This window comes from Diachasma alloeum, unplaced genomic scaffold (genome assembly GCF_001412515.2).
Source record: "Diachasma alloeum isolate Michigan unplaced genomic scaffold, Dall2.0 Dall_scaffold_00207, whole genome shotgun sequence".
Classification (NCBI taxonomy): Eukaryota; Metazoa; Arthropoda; class Insecta; order Hymenoptera; family Braconidae; genus Diachasma; species Diachasma alloeum.
This window is the reverse complement of record NW_021680372.1, coordinates 756,737-780,411: the sequence shown is the minus strand read 5'-3', so window position 1 is coordinate 780,411 and position 23,675 is coordinate 756,737. Positions and strand designations below refer to the sequence as shown.

General features: G+C 37.5%; 1 protein-coding gene across 1 annotated transcript in view; it reads right to left on the bottom strand.

Moving 5' to 3' along the window:
* Positions 1–23,675, bottom strand: part of LOC107036230 (furin) — a 298,513-nt gene that overhangs the window by 39,764 nt on the left and 235,074 nt on the right. The gene's annotated exons all lie outside the window — the stretch shown is intronic.

Below are 23,675 nucleotides of genomic sequence, written 5' to 3'. Positions count from 1 at the left end.
GGTTTTTACGGTGACTTCAGATGCTTTATCGTTGATTAGTTTTTACCTCGTGTGAAGGTGATGTATTCGTTGGAAATGTAAATAAAATTCATCCATTTATGCATTGTTGCAACGCGCATTTACATGTGGAGATTCATTATTAACATATTTTTTCAGTGAAAGAAGGATAATCCACAGTACATAATCTACTTGAAAGCTCCAGGAAGGATTTTCCCAATGTGAAAAGTAAATATTTGAGGTTCCAGAGGGGGTTGTAGAAGCAAACCGAGTGAGAATCCGGGGTAAAGAGAGTAGGCGGCTGACAAGCCCCCAAACCCACACCGATTCTTACGAGTCTCGGTGGACCAAAAATCTTTCAACGGCAGAATGTCGACGACTCGGCGGTTGACTGCTGCACATGCAACTGAACGTGAAAACCTCGGCTCAGGAAATAACTCCCAACATATTTGATTCAACGTGGAAGAATTTTCCTCTAGCCAATCGTAAATCAAACAATTGAAACAAGGCAAGCAAACAATGTCATCCGAGATTCTTTCGAATAAAACGTGAGAATGAATCATTTTTTTTGCTTTAGCGTTCAAATGAAAGATTGCTAAAGTTGTGATATTACATGCCCCAGATATTGAGGATATTTGATATTGGTGCAATTCATCATTGCTGTAATTGTCAACTTTTTATTCGTTTTCTCATTGGTCGATCATTTCGATTGATGGCAACAGGAGGCGGAATGCCTGCAAACAATTCAAGTGATTGGGGCAATTCAGGATGACGGGCATGCATGTTTGCACAGAGAACAGGAGTTTCTAATTTCCAGACTCAAGGTACTGATTTTACGAAACTCGTGGGCCTAGAAGACATTTGAATTACAATAAGAAACTGATGACCTAAATTTAGGAGTTTTTAACTTAATTACTTACTAGTTTTAGGAATTTTACACAGATTTAATCCCTGAACTTCAGTTCCAAAAATCTACTTGTTTCGAGTGAGAAAAGTTGTTCATCCCAAAATTTCTTAAATTATAATGCGTTTGAAATGAAAGGTAATTTTTCATTATTAAGAAATTTGAGACACTGAATTTATTCACTTGAACGTTTGTTTATATTTCATATGGAATAATAGAATATGTACATCACTCCTTTATTTTACATTATCAATTGTCACTTAGTTATTTTATCGAAAAAAAAAGGAAAACAGATGATTCATGAAAAATAAAACATTGTCTTTTCGATTATTCTTATAAAAATACCAACGGATTTTATTTATGCATTGTCTACTACCAATTGTCTCAAAATAACATAAAATATTATTGACTTTATTAGAACACTAATACGAAATATACATATACAGGGTGTTACAAAATTCGCGCATTTGGCGTACATGGCGATATTCTACGTGAAAAAATAAGATGAGAGTGTGAGAGCAACTTTTCGATCCGATGAATATTGACCGAGATATTCACGATTGAAAACTGCATTTCGGGGGTCGAAAAACACAACATGCGTCGCGACGCCTTATTGTTACCGCCAACTTCATTCGTCATTTGTTCTACGGTGAAAAAAATGATGAATTGGAAAAATAACATAAATGAAAAAGAAGTACAAACAAACAAAACAAAATGCATGGAATATGTTTTTATTTGTTTTTTGAAATTATCCCCCCTCAACATGCTAACATTGTCCTGAATCCAGTTGCGAGACCAAACTCTCCTCAGGACAATCCTGGTGGAAAACCTGGAGACGAGCCTTCTCGTCAACCNTTTTTCACCAGGATTGTCCTGAGGAGAGTCTGGAGGTTGACAAGAAGGCTCGTCTCCAGGTTTTCCATCGGGATTGTCCTGAGAAGAGTTTGGTCTCGCAACAGGATTCAGGATAATGTCAGCATGTTGAGGGGGGATAATTTCAAAAAATAAATAAAAACAGATTCCATGCATTTTGTTTTGTTTGATTGTACTTCTTTTTCATTTATTTTATTTTTCCAATTCGTCATTTTTTTCATCGTAGAACAAATGACGAATGAAGTTGGCGGTAACAATAAGGCGTCGCGACGCATGTTGTGTTTTTCGACCCCCGAAATGCAGTTTTCAATCGTGAATATCTCGGTCAATATTCATCGGATCGAAAAGTTGCTCTCACACTCTCATCTTATTTTTTCACGTAGAATATCGCCATGTACGCCAAATGCGCGAATTTTGTAACACCCTGTATATTTTTTATTCATATTTCTTTCCTACTACCATTGTGGTTTTATAGGCTCCCTATTCGTCTGCCTTGCCTCTCCCACTTCTCTCTTCTGATTTTTATCTGTGTTACCATGGGCCGTCTTACTCTTAATTGTACTCCATTCGGGCGAGGACTGCATGGGAAACCATGGAAAACCCCAATCGTACCGCTGGCCGATGGTGCAGAGCCCTAATATGCCCTTTTATCACACTGACTAGAGGGGCACATTAGGCCACTACACCGTGCCTACCTTCCAAAATTTTTGGGCGAGGGTGTTCTTAAGCGGTCATCCATCCAAGTACTAACCGCGCTAAACGCAGCGGCACTCGGACGTCTGCCGGAGAAACACCTAACTCACCCAACCATTACGGTTGGCACTAATACGAAAGAATTTACGTTAAAATTTTTTAAGCCGGAGTAGTGTTCAATGTCGTGGTTGCTTCGGAACTGACTTCTTTTGGCTAAGATTTTCATGGCTGAACAGAGATTTTTGTTTTCGGTATAAGTTGAAAACACAAAATTATAGGAAAATGTGTGTCAGAGAAGAAGAACAGAAGAAAATGAAGTAAAACGTAAGAGAAGGGATACTTCGCAGTAACTACGAAGGCCCATGGGTCTGTACACTTTTCCACACCGAGAGAAAAATCTGAAGTTCGATTTACAATAAGAAAATGGTTGAGGCAGTTTTGGTGAACGATACGATTTTTTTTTGTATGCGGCTCATAACATTATAGTAACTTCACAAGCGTAATTTTTGCAAATCGAAATGCAGTTAAACTAACCAAAGTTCAAAAGTAACCACGACAAATCTATCGTGAGTAGAACTATAAAATAGTTGCAATGACTACATTCCTTTATAGTAATTACTTCTCCGGCCATAGTTACCGTAACCCATGAAAAATTGTTGAGGATTTTTTAACTTTAATTCGATGGTGATGGAATATAGTCATAGGAATTATATTTTTCTCTCAGTGCAACATGTGTTTGTCGTAAAATTTGACAAGAGGTCTGAAGGACCTGACTGTAACGAAGCAAACTGGTATTTTTCTAGTCGAATTGAATAGAGTCTTTTTCAGAAAGAAAATATATTTCGAATCGTTGTGATGTTACTTTTCGAAAGACTTTGTTTTGTGTATTTGTTTTGATCTCCAAAAAATACATTTTATTGATCTTTAACATAATTCCTCTTCATTCAATGTTGTAATTCATGCTAACGGCAAAAAAATATAATAAGAAGAAGATGGGATAAAATTAAATTAATCTCATTGTGAAGATCGAAATGGAAAGAAAATAAAATAAAGTAGTATAAATTAATCTAGTAATGGGCGTGAAGCGTTTGTTCGCTAGTTATTTCATTAACCCTCCTGTAGTCGTACGTCTTCGCCGAACATCATTGGTCGCGTGGTAAGCGCTGCGGCTAGTAATGCCGCGAGACGCGAGAGAAACGAGACGAGACGAGATGAAACGAGACGAGAGAATCTCTCAATTCTCGACGAGACAAGAGAAGTAATTGCTCTCGTATTTCGATACGAGACGAGACGAGAGAATGATTTCCTGACAACGAGATGAGACGAGGAACTGCATCTTCTCGTCTCGTCTCGTCTCGCCGCATTACTGGCTGCGCCGTCCGTACATTCTCGAGCGCAGCGTTGCCAGATCTATACGATACTAAAAACATATCACCGACCAGCAACCCCCCACTCTGCACACGCTGCTTGGGACTACTAGGAGGGTCGGCAACACTGATCGTCCACTACGGGAGTGGTCACACGGTGAGCACTGCGCTCATTCTCGCTAACCGCGCTCGATAATAAAATTAATTGAGAAAAAAATTGTCAGTGCAGGGCAATTCTACCATGTTTAATCTCATCAGGAAACATCATTTGAGGAACGCGTAAATAGGCAGAACGTTATTCATTACATTTCTAGAGATATCGTGAAAATGACAAAAACGGCGGCGTTCAGACCATAGCGCCACCACTGAAGGATTAATCTTCCTTCAAAAGTAAACTTTCTAATTTATTTTTCATATTTTCAAAATGTTTTCTAAGGGTTCAATATCGAGATTCCAATTCAGATCTACAAAGTTGTAATAATAAAATCAGTGTAAAATGCCCGGAAACTGAAGGTCAAATGGGGCTCAAATGAAAGTTCTGACGTTCGACTACAATAGTAGAACAGCATATCACTGGAGAAAAAATAGCCAAACTACTTGGATATCCTTAAATATATAAAAAAAAATTAACGCCGATAGCAAAGCATTAACAGCAAGCCTCACCAGCACTAAGCATTACCTCGGATTCACGACGGAGACGCAGCTGGTATGAACAAAAAGAAAAAAATTATAAGATCGTTATAATATATTATGGTAGATCACTTAATTCTTAGTATCACTATATTCATATGTTTGTGAATTAGCCTTATTCAGATGTTCATGAATTCAGATGTGCAGAAGTGTCTGAAATTTGTCTACGAAAAATGTCTGAAATTCAGACTTCGGTTTTTGCGATTGATTGCAGATGTCAGATGATATACTTCGAATAACAAAAATTGTTGAAAATGAGGAGATCAATTGTAGAACACGAAAAATCATCATTGAAGAAGGGGGATGTTCGTAATTTGAGACAGATTTATAAAATTCCGAGATTTTCTAGTGGAAATTAGAATCTTTTTTCTATTTTAATCAAAGTAGAAAATGTGTTTGGTTAGATATTTTATCTCATTCAGAAGCATACCACTAATCAATTATCAGAAAATTGGAGAACGACAAAGATGGGCTAATAGTCTGCTCGTTCTACGGTGTGGTGGTTAAAATTGGTTGAGCCCTCTAACCTGTCAGATGCCATGTTTATGTAAGCGTTACTGATCCCGTTTAACCCACTGTTTTGTTGAAACTGACTACAAAACACCAGAGGCACAATGGAAAAACCATAGGAGTTCCTAGGCACATGCTACAAGAAGACACGCGACCCCAATGTTGAACGGTTGCTCACGTGCACAATCACACATTCGTCGACATAATCTTGCATATTAACATGTACGAATATACAATGTTCGAAAAAAATTGAAATTTCATGGATAGTGGACTTGTACTTTTCAGAAATTATCATTATTTCTCCAAATCATCTGAATATGTAATCAACATATGGATAATGAGTACCAAATTTCCCTTACAGAAAAATCAGTGTCCGTAGCCAAGATTATTCCTTTGGTTTCTATACTCAAGTCCTTCCTTTTTCATGGACCATACAGTTAATGTACTCAATTGAAAGTTCATTAAATAAGCTTTAAAATGAGAAGAAGTGTGCCAATTTTTCATTAACTTCCTAGGGGGCTAAGCCCCCTGCTCGCTCCGTTTGTCAACCCCCATATGACCCCCAACATCCTTATTTTGACCATTGTGGCCCTCAATCTGACCTTCGTGACCCCCATACTGCCCATATTATGTCCCTCGTAACCCTTAATCTGACCCATATGACCCTCGTGACCCTCATAACCCTTATTGTGACCCTCATGACCCTTAATCTGACCCCTGTAACTCCTAATCTGACCCTCCTGGACCTTATTTTGACCCTCATGATCTTTACTGTGAATCTCGGGAACCTGATTCCGAACCTCTTAACCCTTATTTTGGCCCTCATGACTATTATTTTTACCCTCGTGACCCTTGTAACCCTTAATTGTGAAGTCTTACTTTCGAGTACCAAATTTTCATCAACAAAAGTTGATTTCAAGGTCTCATCGAGTTTTTGACTATTCTCGTTGAATATTCAAAAACAAGGTCTCATAGAATATTTACTCATTTGGGGGATAATTGCATGGATGATAGCGATTTTCAGTTATTTTTAATACTAGACCCACTGAAAAAAATAATCGCCGAACGACGGCGAAAGACAAATTCTAATTGGCGCTAAAATTCCTTCCATTTTATTGATAATTTTTGGTGAAAATTGCACACGGAAAAAAAATATACTTGAATCGAGCATAAAATATACTTGAATCAAGTATATTTTATATTCAATTCAAGTATTTTTTTTTCCGTACAGATTAAAAAAAAACTATATAAACCCCGTCAAACTGAAGATAATGACGTCTTATTTTGAAGAGTTTTTGATATAAATATTGAGGCCAATTTGAAAAAATAATTTTTTCTGGACGAATCTAGCCATTAAAAAAAAATCATAACTCCCTCAATTATCAATATTTTTCAATTTTTCGTTTTTCAAAAACTTTGTCTAATCGCCATCTTTTCAGAAAAAAATTGAGACAAAATCCCCAGAATCGACTTTCTTGGGCAGCTGATTGGGCGTGGATTTAAAAAAAAAATTGAGAACCCCCCTTTTCTTGCAAAAATTTACTATCTCCTTCAGTTTCGGAGATATTTTTGACGAGATGTTTTTGACGAATTCACCAGCTCCATTTTTTGGTCATAAAATTTCAAAGCACCCCCCTCCCTCTCCGCCTCATATGTAAAACCACTTCTCCGATATAAAATCTACATAAGACCCCGATTTAGAATCCTAACCCGTTAACAAAAACTCTAGTTTACACCCCCGCGTATAAAAACCGCTCGGCATTGATGAAAACCTTTGATCAATTAAGCTCAAGAATCGAGACTTGAATCAAACCGAAAAATCGGTCTGAATCAAACCGAAAATAGGCTTGAATCAAACAGAAAAATCGGCTTAAATCAAACCGAAAAAAAGGTCAGAATCAAACCGAAAAATCGGCTTGAATCAAACCGAAAAATCGGTGTAAATCAAACCGAAAAATCGACCTGAATCAAACCGAAATCGGTCTGAATCAAGTCGAAAAATCGACTTGAATCAGACCAATATTCCGGTTTGCACTTGCCCGAGTCCGACTTGATACATGCCGTCAATTCCACATGAAACAAGTCGAATCCCGGCATGATTCAATCCGACTTGAATCAGACTGAAAAATCAGTCTGATTTAGACCGACTTTTTTTGGGTGCGACTATATGAATTAAATATGATTATGACCCTTTATTCAGTCGCCCGCCATGCGGTCGCCCTGTAATTTAAACACAGTTTATGGGGTGACACTGAAATGTGTCGAACTGTGTAGAAATTGATTTTTGGATACTATTTCCATAAAATCCAGTAATAGTTAACTTTACTATGTTACATAGTAAACTCTACTATGCAACATAGTAATTATTGCCACGTGCATCGTACCTATTACCATTGAGGAACTTACTAGGCCCCATAGTAACTATTACGATATTCCATGGTAGCCATTACCATGTCCATAGTAATACTTACAAAACGTTGGTAACGTTTACTATGTGCTGATTTCGACAGCCATCTTTACTATTTTATTTTCTCCGTGTATGCACTATAATCATCTCATAATTCAACATAATGATAATATTTGAAAAGGAACATGGACTATCTGGGAATGACTGGCCTAGAAAACGCTCCTAACAATGAATATTTCTCTCAAGGAAATAATTCCTTGGCAAAACAATTTTTCTCAATGCGAAGCGGCCAAAATAGAAATTCTACTTCTGTTGGGTTTACTGCTTGCATAAGAAAAATTTCCCACAGACTTTCAGACTCATACATAACCTCCTTTAAACTGACCTCTCCCTAATTTGGAATTATCATAATCCAATCAATGAAACACTCCAACGAATTGAATAATGCCACAGATTACGTATGCATGTCGCAAAAACCTTAATCATCTCGGCGATTCAAATTCCCGACATAACCTCCATCACGTCAATGCTAATGCAAATGAATTTATTCGATTCAAATGAATTTGTGAATGCGCAACAAATTGAAGAATTAGTTGAATTATCACGTTATAAATAATGCGCTGAAAATGGCGCGTTTTTAGGGTCACTTGTTACTGTGAGAATGCTAATGACAATACCAATTAGTATAATTTGCATGTGATTGAGTATGTGATGCTTGTGTGTACCTAACCGAACCCAAACTACTGCATACACGGTGATAATTATGCGGTGCGTATACAGGCCATCGAGTTAATTCTAAAAACCGTATTCGCATATCGGTGAAGCGTATTAAAAATCATTCCCCAATAGATTTTCCGCGTGGAGAATCGTCAAATGAGGGAAATGGGGAGGGCTTGTTTCGTCATTAGTCCATGGGCGATAAATTATTACTGGCTTCACGTTGCAAAACTCATTTGTTCTAGTCGAAACGAGTGTCGTAAAAAGAGGGAGGATAAAAGTCAGCGGAGGGAGAAAGAGGGGTGGTATTAAAGGAGAAAAGCGTAAAAATTTAGTACTCAACGGTCACACCCGCGTCCGGTTTTAAAATTAATCCTTGAGAGTAAAATGGGCTGGATTAAACTCGTGAATATAGTTGCCGTCGAAATTCTACGAGTTAATGGCATTTTTCATACATGTCTGACTTTACGTATTCCGCGTTCACTTGGTGGGAGTAGTGATGACTAACCTGCAACAAAAAGAAGAAATAATCCATTAGTATTTTTTTCTGGAATTTGTTGAAGAATGTAATTTTGCAATAATTTTTGTTTTGTTGGGAAAATGTTTGAGTGCCATTTCAGCTGCCTATGGATTGATTTGCGACTGAAAGAATGAAAAAAAATTGAAATATTTTCCTGAAATACACCATTTGTTACCGTTTTCTTTTCTATCCCCTTTTTGACACATACGCGGTTTTTATTTATCACAGCGAGTAACTAAATAAATATCCCGATACCGTCGAACACAAACACATCTCGCTTTTACCCTTTCCATATTTCACTGCGAATCCATGAAATATTTTTCTAGTTACTCTTATTTTTTTAATTTCACCATGCCAAATCGACCGCATTCGAACCACACATACACACGATGGACTTCTAGTAATAAAATACTGACAGCATTCGCAATAAAGAAAACAACAATCTAACCGAGCGTTACGGTGTCTTTTTTGAATATTTTTTGCTTCCGAAGGGAAGCATTATTTTATTGATAGTAGGACCACCCATTCTCACTCAGTCCCTAGGAAGGAATCTATATAGATACTGCATCGCGTGGTCGATGCATGGGCGAGAAAAGTAATTACACTCTGGGCTACTCGTTAATTTTCCTGGCTGAACACTGAGCGCGTGTATTCCAGAAAAATTAGAAGGTGAATTTTTTTTTGCCGACATGTTTTTTTATACTGTGTACTGCGCTGCCGACGATAACGGACCAGTGGCCTTGTAAAAATTGCAGGGTACTTTTTGCCATCGTTCGATATTCAAAAATGAGAGTACATCACGATGGGGAAAAAACCCGAGTGGAAAAATTGGTCGTTCCCTGTCTTCCCTGTCTTCCAAGGCGATGATTTTTTTTGTGTTCGGATTTTTTTTTCTCCGTTTTTCAGCAACGACTATAGTCTTCCATGTCTTCACCACTTTTTGGGAACGACAAAAATCTTCATGTGTCGTTGGGTGTTGTTCGACCCCGCCTTGCCACGGAAGACAGAGGACGACAAAGCGAATACTTGCAACGAGTACCCAATCGGAACGACAAGAGTCGTCGATCTTTACATTCGTGTCTTCCCAACGTTTAGGGTCCATCAAGCAGGTAAAAGGATCGGGGGATTAATAAAATCATAAAAATTTTATGACTGAACTGAAAATGTTCACATGAAGACTGGTATCGTTGTGTTATCGTTAAAGTATTCAGCAGTTTTGGGACTTGGAAACATTTTCGTGTCAAGAGAACTTAGAAAAATTTCTTCACATAATTGAACTTAGAAAAATTTGACTTGTTAGTGGAACTTAGAGACGGTTCTTACGAGCGAAATTCGCCGAAATATATTCAAAGGATCGTATATTGAAAAATGACATCCTAATTACATAATTATAGATTAAAATTCGGTTAAAATTTCATTTTTTTTGCATGTACATGGTCGAATGATTATCATTTCATTTTTTTCCCTCAACTGATGCATCGGATTGTTACAAATAGAATAACTAGAAGATATTTTATTCGCCTCGAAAAATAGAATGAAATTCCTGATGTAGGATATATGAACTATTTCAAGTGGACTGAATAAAAAATTGATTGGTTTTATTGCTTTCAAGCCGTACCAGCCTGACTCGGATGGACAGGGGACATCGCGTTCGGCACATAAAAAAATGGTACCTGGAGACATAGCGGTACCTCATGGTTTTTGGGGAATTCCCCTTTTCTATTGAAAAGGGATGGTAAAATAAGGGGTGGAGGGAACCGCTTGGGTACATTTCCTTTGCAACTAAATATACTTTTCGACCTAGAATATAGCAAGGAAGGGATATTTTCCAGTTCAGTTTGTCGATGACCGTTGGAAGACACGCATCATTTCTCTTCATTTTTAATTATTTTTCAAAGTTTTCCTGAGTGTTGTATACAATGCTTGCAATTGTTTTTTGGAAACGTAAAAAACGTGATGTACCATTATCTACAGGAAAGATCGCCGTGAAAATGCCGATACGAAATCGAAAACCTACAGTGTCAGATTCCTCAAAAGGGGTAAGTGTGAATATTAACTGATTTTCCAATACAAGTTCCCATCTATAAAAATACTACGGTTAAATGACACTATTAAATTATAAAATTAAGGGAAGACTGCTATGAATTTTAAAAGTCGCGGACTATTGGAATGAGATTTCTTATACATTGAAGATCCATTATATATGTCTAAAAACGAACACTTAGTGCAGAAAATTAATAGTTTATTATTCATTTATCTCGCAGACGCTTAAAATGTTAAAAACAGTCCAGGACCTCCGATTTTTGAGCTATAGAGATTTTATTTTTCAAAATTTACAAAAAAATATGTGCAATAACAATCACGAGTTAGTTTTTGGCAATTCGACTCCTACACAGCTAATTTTGTTTTGTTCAATATAAAAATTTACGCCATTCACGTAAAATAAGCAGAAAAATTATCCTTAAAATGTTTAAAATATACTCTCGATTCTTTCAGAACCATTTTGCGGGCCATTTTACATGAATGGTACCATTTTTTATTTAAAAAAAACGAAATTAGCCATATAGAAGTCGAATTAGAAAAAATAACTTGTAATTGTTATTGCACAAATTTTTTTCAAAAATTTTGAAAACAACACCTCTGTAGCTCAAAAATTGGAGGCCCCGGACTTTTTTTCAACATTTTAAGCGTGTGCGGGGCAAACGAACAATAAAAAATCATTTTGCACTAATTATTCGTTTTTAAGGTATCATACATTTCTCAAATTCGTGCTAATCTAAAAATGATCCAAATTTGCCATGTCTTGTATAAAATTGCCTTGTGGACTTTATTCATTCCACAATTGGAATATCTTATTATAAGCCGTTCAGAATTATCGTGTCTGTGTCCGACAACGAACCTACTTTTGGATTAAAAAGGCTCCCTTTCTCATCTGGTTCTCTATTCAGTAATTGATCAGGTTTCTGTATCTCACCCAGACCAGGAGTATTCAGGAAAGGACTATACTGATTCTTATCGGAGTGTTTTAATCGTATCCCAACCGCATCAGATCGAAATAGAAACATCTCATGAGAGAATCTATCGGATTCATGATGGCATTACATTAGCTAATCTCCAATTTGGTACCTCTGTTTATAATAAACAAAAGACCTAATGCCAAAAGTATCCTATAATGGAGATAAAATCTAATAATGAAAATTCGATCGGAGTTTAACAAGACGTGTTTTCAATTAAAAACAGTATTTATGCCAAATTCACCTGCACCGGTGAAACATTCATGAGGTTCTCGTGATCCTTCCTTATAACTGAATTCATGCTAGCCTGAAAATGATGCGAATTTTCCATTTGTTTCATAAGATCGCTTCATCATGAACTTCCTTCATTCCACAATTGGAATATCTTATTATAAACCGTTCATCATTATCGTATCTGTGCCCGACAACGAACCTACTTTTGGATTGACAAGGCTCCCTTTCTCACCTGGTTCTCTCTAGTCAGCACTTTATCAAGTTTCTGTAACTCAATCAGACAAAGAGTATTCAGGAAAGGACTATACTGATGCTTATCTGAGTGTTTTAATCGTGTCCCAACCGTATCAGATCGAAATAGAAACATCTCATGAGAGAATCTATCGGATTCATGATGGCATTACATTAGCTAATCTTTAATTTGGTATTTCTGATGATGATAAACAAAAGACCTAATGCCAAAAGTATCCTATAATAGAGATTGAATCTCAAACATGAAAAACCGACCGGGGTTGAGCATGACGTGCTTTCAATTAAAAACAATAATCATTCCAAATTCAACTGCACCAGTCCAAATATTGATTAGGCTCCCGAAATCATTTCATATGATTGAGATCATGCTAACCTAAAGCTGACCAGAATTTGCCATCTCTTATATAAGATTACCTCACCCTAAAGTTCATTCATTCCACAATTGGAATGTTTTATTATAAATCCTTCACCATTATCGTATGTATCCGACAACGAATCTACATTTGGATTGAAAATACTTCCTTTCTCACCTGCTTCTCAGCTCTACTCATTACTTGATCAGGTCATGATGGTATTACCTTATCTCATCTCCAATTCTGGTATTTCTGATTATGATAAACAAAAAACCTGATGTCAAAAGTATCCTATAATAGAGATGAAATCATGATCATGAAAATCCAACCGAAGTTGAACAAGATGTGCTTTTAATGGAAAATTCTGCCCAAATTCAACTGCATTAATCTAAACATGACCTGAATTTGCCATCTCTTGCATAAGATTGCCTCATCATGGACTTCATTCATTTCACAATTGCAATCTCTTATTATAAACCCTTCACCATTATCGTATCTGTGTTCGGCAACGAACTTAGTTTTGGATTGAAAAGACTACCTTTCTCACCGCTTTCTGTATCTCAGCAGAACAAGGAGTAATCAAAAAAAGGCTATATTGATTCTAATCTCTATAATAGAAATGACATCGAAGTGCGTTAATCTTATCCCAACTCCACCAGGTTCCAACAGAAGCATCTTATTGGACTACCTCATCTAATCCCCTATTTTGGTATTTCTGAAATCTTGAACATGACAATCCAAGTAGAATTCAGAAAGATGTGCTTTCAAATTTCATTGAACTTACGTAAACATTGATTAGGTTCCTATAATCAGTCCATATGATTGAGGTCATGCTAGTCTAAACCTGACAAGAATTTGCCATCTTTTATATAAGATTACCTCACCCTAAACTTGATTCATTCCACAATTGGAATGTCTTGTTATAAACCCTTCACCATTATCGTATGTATCCGACTTTTGGATTGAAAATGCTCTCTTTTTCACCTGGTTCTCTCTATTCATTGGTTGATCAGGTCATGATGGCATTACCTTATCTCATCTCCAATTTGATATTTCTGATCATGATAAAGACTCCATATCAAAAGTATCCTATAATAGAGATGACATGTTGAAATCTTTTAATGGAAAATTGTTTCCAAATTCAGCTGCACCTATATAAACATTGATTAGGCTCCCGGAATCCTTCCATATGATTGAGATCACGCTAATCTAAATATGACCAGACTTTGGCATCTCTTGCATATGAATGTCTTATCATGGACTTCATTTATTCCACAATTGGAATCTCTTATTATAAATGCTTCACCATTATCGTATCTCTATCTGGGTAAGAACCTAGTTTTGGATTGAAAAGTTTACCTTTCTCACCCTTTTCTGTATCTCAGCTGAACAGGGAGTAATGAACAAAAGGTTATATTGATTATAATCGAAGTGCGTTAATCTTATTCTAACCCCATCAGGCCAAACAGAGGTATCTCATTGGAGTATGGGACTACCTCATGTAATCTCCTATTTTGGTATGTCTGAAATCTTGAACATGACAATCCGAATAGAATTCGGCAAGATGTGCTTTCAATTATACAGTATCCATTTCAAATTTCATTGCACCTATGTAAACATCGATTAGATTCTTGTAATCATTCCATATGATTGAAGTCATGCTAATCTAAACATGACCATAATTCGTCATGTCTTGTATAAGATGGTCTCACCCATCCCATAACCGAAATGTCTTATCATAAACCCCTCACCATTGTCATATAGGTATCTAGCTCCAAACCTAGTACATTTCCGCAGAATTCCTTCCACAATATATTGGATCAATTGAAAATGACTTACATATTACCACAGCATTACACAATACTTAAAAGTTGTGACCAAAACTCTCATACCAAATTTAATGTAATCCTGCTGATAAAAAACCTTGATGAAGCTCCATTAAATTCTTGAGACGATGAGTCTGTCGTGAAATAAAAAGACCACCCCAATCTAGAAAAATGGCGTGAACTTTGCGTCGTAAAGTCTTGTCAGCGAAGAAGCATACCCAGGGTTTAACGAATCGGAAATGTAGAGCTAGCGAATCGTATAAACGTTCTTAGTGAAGCTTCCATCCTTCTCATTCACCTCCGTTTCCCTTTACGACGGATATACATAGTTTACGGTACTTCCTGTGGACTTTAGCACAAGAGGAGGTTGGCTTTCCAGCCAACATTCTCGTTGACATTGTCATGTTCCCCTTTACCCACCATCTTCGATGTCGTTGGCAAATGATATGCACATGGTGTGAGAGAAGACGTGAATTGTGATAAAGATCAAATGTTATGGGATCTGGGATGTTATGAGAAAGCATGTTGAATGGGAGCACTTCGAATCCAAACAGCATGCATTATTCTTATGAAAATGCACCGGATGAGAAACTATCACATCTTCAGGATGTACTAATCATTTATTGAAACGGCTTTATGGATGTTGAAGATGTGTTGTGATTGAAGCGGAAAGGCTTGTCTTTTTCAAACATTCTTTCCTCAGATGATTTGTCATCCATTAGCTAATCTATGTTTTACACTATTTTGTCTCTGTGGAGATTACTTCGCCTTTTGATTGGGGACCCAGGGGAACTCCTGCTGGAATTAATAATAATACATCCAAATTTAAATCTAGTCGCTCAAGAATTCAGGATCTTAAAAAGGATGATGCTACCTTTATCTCAAATTTTCGTGAAATCATTCGAGAGTAATGCCACTAACTTTTCGTCTGTTTGACACGATTATTATCTTTGTGATTTTCCTTCACGTCTAAGAAAAAATTATCGATTCGAGTTCATTAAACCGAGATTTTAGGTCGTGATTAATTATGATCTGATGAAACGGTGATTTCTTAAATCCAATATTACACACCCTGGAGTTGATTAGATTTCCGGTGTGCAGTGGGTAACTCATGGATATTGAAAATTATGTATGCATTTCTCTTTGAATAGATGAACTCTTTTTTAAGAGGAAAATACCTGTTATCGCTCCCTGAGGTAGAATGTAGCTGAAGAAAATGTAATATTGAAACAGGTACAAGGAATATCCGGCCATCATTTCTGGATGTGACATTTCGTATGTAGATCCGATTAATTTTTGAGTCAGAATTTTCCGGAAGAGAATATTCGCACTTGAAAAAATATTACTTTTAATCAATAGAAAAAGTACTCGTCCCCAGCACCGAGGATTTAAGGGGAAAATGCTCATTTTGTACTTCATCGAATAGGTTCGACACTGATAGGAATTACTGATAAGTATTTTCCGACTGAATCTGTTCGGGTTGCAATTACATTGTTCGAATACGATCAGGATTTGTGAATTTGGATTCGATTCAGAAACCGAATCAGGTACTTCAAAGGGAACGAATGAGAAAATCTGCATCGTTAAAAACGTTCCATTTTTTATCTAAGACTGATCGGAAATCAAGTATATTTCTAAGAAAACTCCTTCCAAAGGCCATTGTGCGTCATTCGTTTGAATTTTGAAAAGAAACTAAAGTTGAATTGCGCTGAGTATGAATTCGAGAATGATAATTGTGATAAAGAGATAAACAATTGAGGGTGAAATCAAATTTTATTCTTTAGGTGAAAAACACTAGAAATGACAGATTTATGTCATTTGTTGATGAGGAAATGTGTTTTAATATAGATGGAACAGATTAGGTAAGGTTGGTGAATGAAATCATTAGCGAGGCGGTAAACCAGGTTAAGTTGATTTTGATTATTGGGCGGTTTTTGACGAATATCTTGGAATCTAAACGAGATACAAAAATTTTGGTCAGAATCTTTTTGTAGAGTCAATTGAGGGTTATAAAAAAGGTCGTGAGAAAAATGTTGCTATCTCTCTTAGATTCCGAGATATTCATCAAGAACTGGCCAAAAGTCAAAATCGACTTGACCCGGCTCATCGCTTCGCTACTGAAATTTTGTTTTAAATTTTTATTATGTTGCAATGATTACTTTATATTCAAATATTTATTTGTGATATTGCATTTTGTTGATTATTGTAGACAAATTAATTTGGCCCTGGAGAGTGGGTTCCGCACCCGAAATATTGGCTCTTAGTTTTCAATTAATTGTGTTAGTTATTACTGAATATGACCGCAGAATGGCCCGCGGAAGGAGTTTTCATTGATAATTAGAAGCGGTTGATAAAAAAAAGGAAAATTATGGAAAGATTCCCAGATATATATTATTCTGGAAATATCGGACTTTTAGCATATATATTATACATTGTCTTCCACAGCGATGGTCAAAGATAAGATTTTCCAGATCTCTCTCGCGACTTCAAGTCCATCCTCAATTCCACTCGATGTGTTGGAAACAATGGAACTTATCAAACTCTCTTCTGATAAAAACGTCAGAAATCTTCCGACACTTTGACCTTTCCTTATCTCTCATCAATGATCTCCACCTCCTAAAACTCCAGTTCACTTCTCGCGACAGGACAAGAAAAATGAGAGCATGAAAGAGGAATGAGTGTTATAAAAACTTAAACAGACGAATTTTGGGGAATTGAGAGAGTAGAAAGACGCGACAGCTTTTTGCGGTTCCCTTTAGCTACCAGCGAAAGTAGAAGGACTGAAGGATGAAAGAAAAAGAGAGAAGCAAACGTGTCTCTGCCAGTTGTCGCTACAGACATGTAACAGTGCGCCTGGGGCTAAAAATAAGGCGCCGTGGTAACGAGCGGAAGCATCATGTATATATACAAGGCGTCGACTCTTTTATATTTTTTTTATTCCATATCGTTCAGCTCCATCCCACCCCATCAAACCCCTACATTTTTCTTCCTGCTATTTTCAAAAAATAGGAGAATAAGAGAAGCGGATATGTCCGTAAATACGCAGCGCTTGGAATTTCAGTTGGTGTAATGGCCCAAGGGTTTGCACTACCGTACAGCGGGGATAAGGTTATTTCCTAGTGATGTCTTCTCGCTTCTACTCATGAGAGGTTGGTTGTTGATGTAACTCCTTGCGCTGTATGTGTATCCACGAAATTGTAAGCCGTGTTTACCAACCTACCCCACGGTGAAAGAGAGGAAAGAAGATACCAGATGGCAAAGAGCGAGGGAGAATTGAGGTTGAAGAAAAAAAGAAAATGAGTCGACGTGCTCTTCAGGGACAATGAACGAATAAAAATTAATAAAAATGCTAATTGCTCCGGGATTTCTTGCCACTTTGAATTTTAGAGAAATCGGAGCTTCAGCGAATTTAATTGAATTTATAGTTTATGTTCGGACGAGTGGATTTGAATAGAATGAATGAGAAATGCTTGAAAATTTTTGAGTAGGGTTTATAACTTCAAGTGCAAATTCAGCGCAGGCAGCTTAATCATGAATCAGGTACGAGTGTAAATGTGGTGGGGATTCCTTGCTGACTTGAAGAAAAAATTGTATTGATGAGGAATCGCATCAGGTCGAGGGGTTACATGGTGCCACTCTGATACGAAATCGGTTCGAAATCACGCGAAATTTGAGAAATTCGATTGAAGTCAATGAAGCTGAAATGAAAAATTACTGATATAGTGCGGGTCCTGCAAGTGGATTCGGCAAGATGGATTCCAAATTAATGAAATCATTAGAAGTCAATTGAAGTCATAAAATTATGTCACGTGATACCCGAAACCACTGGAACCAATTACTTCTGAAATCAGTGAGAAATGGAAGATAGAAGAGAAGATGGAAGATGGAAGGATTCAGTTGTTGTATCGACAGGGCTGTACTGCTGAGCTAACAATTAAGCTCACTCAGGTTACTTATGACCAGGGTCCGGGACTTCGTGCTCCTAAATCCGCGGGGGGTGCCGTATATGAAAAACAATGGAAAAGCGATTGGAACCAAACAAACGAATGAAATCTCAAAAAATTTGGAGGTTGTATTGGAGTGAAAAATTGAGGTTCTTTCGAATCATGGGCCACGTGTAGGATAGGAAGATGATAGAATTATGTGGTTTTAAAGGGATTTCACCATGAAGGGGAGGGACAGGCCATAAGAATGAGTATTCTCTTGCCTTCTTCTATTCATTTTAACAGATCATCTGGCAACATTTTTTTTTCTTAGGAAAATCCGGAATTTCCCCCCGAAGATTTTGCGATATGAGTGCTTCAGGGAATTTCCCTAGATTTTTCCCAGGACCGAATTTTGTCCAAGATTTCTACACAGGATTTCGTCCAGGAAATTTCATAGGATTTTCCCCAGGTAGTTTTACTATATTTCCTCCACGAAATTTCCCAGGATTCTCTCCAGAAAGTTCTACAGGATTTTCCCCAGGTAGTTTTACAGGATTTATCCTAAGTAGTTTCACTGGATTTCCTTCAGGAAATGTCCCAGGATTCTCCCCAGGAAGTTCTCCAGGATTTCCGCCAGGAAATTTTACAGGATTTTCCCCAGGTAATTTTACAGAATTTTCCCCAAGTAATTTTACAGGATTCTCCCCAGGTGGTTTTAAAGGATTTTCCCCAGGTAGTTTTCCAGGATTTTCACCAGGAAGTTTGACAGAATTTCTCCCAGGTAGATTGACAACCACCAACGTCAGCGTCCGAGTGGATTGGACGTGAGTCTAGTGTGCGAATAGTTGTTAGTTCGATTCCCCGTGGAACCGAATTTTTCAACGGAAGGCTCCGGTGAGCGGGAGGTTGCTAATAGAGGAACCGCCTGTACCGGCATGGGTTTTCTGTGGTTTCCCTATGCTACTTCTATGGTCTATAGGAGTGCGAATGCGGTACAGTGTAGAATCCACAGCCGCATGCATAGGGTTGGATAGAGTGTCGAATGGGACCCGAAAAGGGACTCGGAGGCCGTAAAATTAAAAAAAAAGTAGGTTGACAAGATTTTCCCCAGGTAGTTTTACAGAATTTTCTCCAGGTAGTTTTACAGGATTTTCCCCAGGTAGTTTTCTAGGATTTCCCCGTGGGAGTTCTACAGGATTTCTCCCAGGTAGTTTTAGAGGATTTTCCCCAGGTAGTTTTAAAGGATTTTCACCAGAAAGTTTTCCAGGATTTTTTCCAGGTCATTTTAAAGGATTTTTCCCAGGTAGTTTTACTGGATTGCCTCCAGGAAATTTCCCAGGATTCTCTCCAGGAAGTTCTCCAGGATTTTCACCAGGAAGTTTGGCAGGATTTTTCCCAGGAAATTCTGTGAAATTTTCTAATGGAAATCCTGTAAAACTTCCTGGAGAGAATACTGAACAATTTCCTAGAGGAAATCCAGTAAAGCTACCTGGGGAAAATTCTATAAAACTACCTGGAAAACATCCTATCGAACTACCTGGAGGAAATCATGTAAAACTACCTGTGGAACATCATGACAAACTACCTGGGGAAGATCCTGTAAAACTACCTGGGAGAAATCCTAGAAAACTGCCTGGGGAAAATCCTGTAAAATTTCCTGGTAGAAATCCTGGAGAACTTCTTGGAGAGAATCCTGAGAAATTTCCTGGAGCCAATCCAGTAAAACTACCTAGGAAAAATCCTTTAAAACTGCCTGGGGAAAATCCTGTAAAACTACCTGGGGAAAATCCTGTACAATTTCCTGGTGGAAATCGTGGGAAATTCCCTGGAGGCAATTCAGTTAAACTACCTGGGAAAAATCCTTTAAAACTACCAGAGGAAAATCCTGGAAAGCTACCTGGGGAAAATCCTTTAAAACTCCCTGAGCAAAATCCTGTAAAACTTCCTCGAGAGAATCCTGGGAAATTTCCTGGAGGAAATATAGTAAAACTACCAGGGGAAAATCCTGTGAAATCCTGGACGAAAATCCTGTGTAGAAATCCTGGACAAAATTCTGTCCTGGGAAAACTCCAGGGAAATTCCCTGAAGCACACATATCGCAAGATCTTCAGGGGGAAATTCCGGGTTTTCCTAAGAAAAAAAAATGTTGCCAGATGATCTTTTAAAATGAATAGAAGAAGGCAAGAGAATAGTCATTCTTAAAGCCTATCCCTCCCTTTCATGGTGGAATCCCTTTAAAACCACATAATTCTATCATCTTCCTATCCTACACGTGGCCCATGATTCGAAAGAAGCTCAATTTTTCACTCCAATGCGACATCCAAATTTTTTGACATTTCATTCGTTTGTTTGTTTCCAATTACTTTTTCATTGTTTTTCATGTACGGCACCCGCTGCGGATTTAGGAGCACGAAGTCCCGGACTCTGCTCATGACTTCCATATTATTTTATGTTTTATATTTGTTTTATTAAATCAAGTTTCAACATAATAATTAGTAATGGGATTAATTGTTTAATAGAGCCTTTCATACGATATTTTAACAAGTGATTCTGTTTCTGAAGTTTGTTTCAATTACCTCGAGGTTTTCGTTGTGAAATACACTTTTGAAATTTATTCATTTGAATGATAACAATATTTAGTTAAAATGCGTGCATGAGATATTACTTTGATTTGCTCAAAATTTATGTAACGAATTGAACTGACTGAGTTTGATTTGAATGGAAGATATGATTAGATTCACTTGAATATGTCGCAGGGGAGAATTCATTAGAAAAATTGAATAAGTTCAACATTTGCTGTGTCTAGACTGATCGCTGGACGAAGACTGGTCGTTTTGGTTTTCAACGTGTTGCTGTGATGCGTTTTTAGAGTTGATTTCAGTCGAGCATTGGCGCACAGCGGATAGAATAAAATATAGTTTCCTCTTTGAATTGAACCCGGGAAATACTCAAATATTATAATTTGCATAAAAATTAGAAACATTGGAGCAATTACGTACGTTCACTGGGGTAATTTTCGATGGGATACAGGGTAAATTTTACAGTTTCGGTCGAAATTACCCTCACCTTTAGTAAATTTTCCCGGGACAACAGAGTAAAATTCACTACTAATCTCACCCCTTTTCTCCTATTTAAGGTGAAAAAGTACTGGAAATCGAGGTTGCTCCACGATTACTCAACCTGTTTGGTAATTTTTCTCCAACTTTTTTCTCCATGTGAGAATATCGTCTTTAGTAGTTGAAAAAAAAACGATCCTACTCGTTCCGTCCACAATTCTCCCTAATTTACATCTTCACATTATGGATGTAATCCTCTCACACCCCAAAAACCCCATTATCCCTGCACACTTCTACTCCGCATATAATTAAAACTAGCTCACAATCCCCGATATTGATTACCCTTTACCAATTTTCCGAACAGTAAAAAAAAGCAAGACACTGTCAAAAAAACCAATCAATAATCAATTGCGCCATTTACAACGAACCAAACTTCTTCAATACCCTCTGCAAATATTTCATTGCCCGAAAAAAAAACTATTATTCCCCCCCCCCCCGCTCGCCAGTATCAGGCCCCCACATTTTTTAATAGAAATCATAACAAAGAGTTGAAGAGCTGGATGTGCGGTGCAGTACTGAAGTAATGAATCCCAATGAAACAATGGTGGTGTCGGTGTGTACGTGAGTGCGTTCAGTTATGCAGCGTCATTGACCGTATCACGAAGCGCATTCGTACACGATATGCGACAGATATAAATCCTCGAACAGGACAATTAGATTGCATATATATGCGAAATTGTTATAGCCAATGCCACGTATTCTCATTCACGCCCTGGATATTAATTTCAAATTGGTGCCTTTCAAAATAGCGTTTATTTAAAGTCCACACACATCTCTCTACCCTCCCTCTGCCTTTACCAACCCTTTCAGTCACTGACAGTATGAATTATGCTTACAACTCAATGAGTGTAACAATGAGGGTACACAAAAGTGTCAAAATAGCTGTATAACAACGTCTAAATTTCGTCGAATTGTTTCCCTCAACAAAATATGAGTGACTTATAGCTTTCAGTATTGTGTTTCTGACGTATATTATGCATCAACTACCGTAACTTTAGCCCACCCAACTGGTGTCATTTTCAGGATAATGTTAATTAACGCAACACTCTGCCGCGTCACGGTGAATAAAAAGTTTTTATGAAAAAAAAAGTATTGTGAAAAAATTTAAGTGAAAATGAGAATTTGTGATTTTTCATCTTGGAGTATTTCTGGTTGCATCTGCATTATTCCTTCTATCCCCTTGACATTTTCATTCTTTCGTTCATTCCTTGTATTACTATACAACTGGTGTTGCTATTTTTTTAGTCTCATGTTTATGGTTTTTTTTTCGGTAGTGGGTAGCATTTTTGTTTTTTTCTCATTTGTACTCATTGTCCTTTATTCTCATTCGAGCTTAGAGCGTATATCGTCCGTGTCGCCATTTGTCGCATTCACGGGTCGGGTGAAAAGGCCTGTTTTACCCCTTCCCTTACCCCTAGAGTTGGGGCACTTTTACTACCGCAAATGATGTTAGTCTTGTGTTTATGTTCGCATCTTTATTTCGGAGAAATGAAAACAAAATTCAAGGCACTGCAGATGAAACGAAAGAGTAGACATTGTGAGTAATAGGAGGGGCAAGAGTACGCTAGGAATTAACGCAAAAAAATAGTTCTGGTTATGTTTTTATTTCCTATTTGCGAAACTACTTTGATAGGAATGAATCTGTACGCTGGTGTTGTATGACCGCTATTTTCCCAGATATATTTTCCCGGAACTGTGTTCTTTTCCAGGCATTCATCAAATGTCTCCATTCATTCCTTTTACTTAAATATTTTATTACGGTTTTATTACTTAATCCCGAAAACTCCGAAGACCCAAAATGTTTATTATATCCTTTAATCCCAAAACCTTCGGAATTATTTAATTGCCTCGGTACTTTCCCAGTACCTCGGACCCCTAATTGTACACTTTCCCAAAAACCCCAGCAATATAATCCTTAATCCAGTATTTCCCTGATACCTCTCTACAAACCCTCTCCAGTTTGTACCTCCTTCTTACCTCTCCAAGTCCAGCCCTCAAGGCTCATCCCTCATCTAGTTAACCAATCAACCACCTTGGGCCCTTCTCCCTCCAGTCACTCCAACCCCTACTATCTACCCTCCGAGGACTTCCTGAAAACTCTCTGTACTTCAACTAGCATATAATTATTCCAACCGTCGAACTAGTAACATCGATTCAGGAAGATATCCAAAGTATCCCAATAGTATATTACGTGCTAAGGCGGAGAAGTGCTGAATTCAACGCTGGTGGAGTACAGGCGCACAAGGCACGTGAGTCGGAGACGAGGCCGCCGAAGG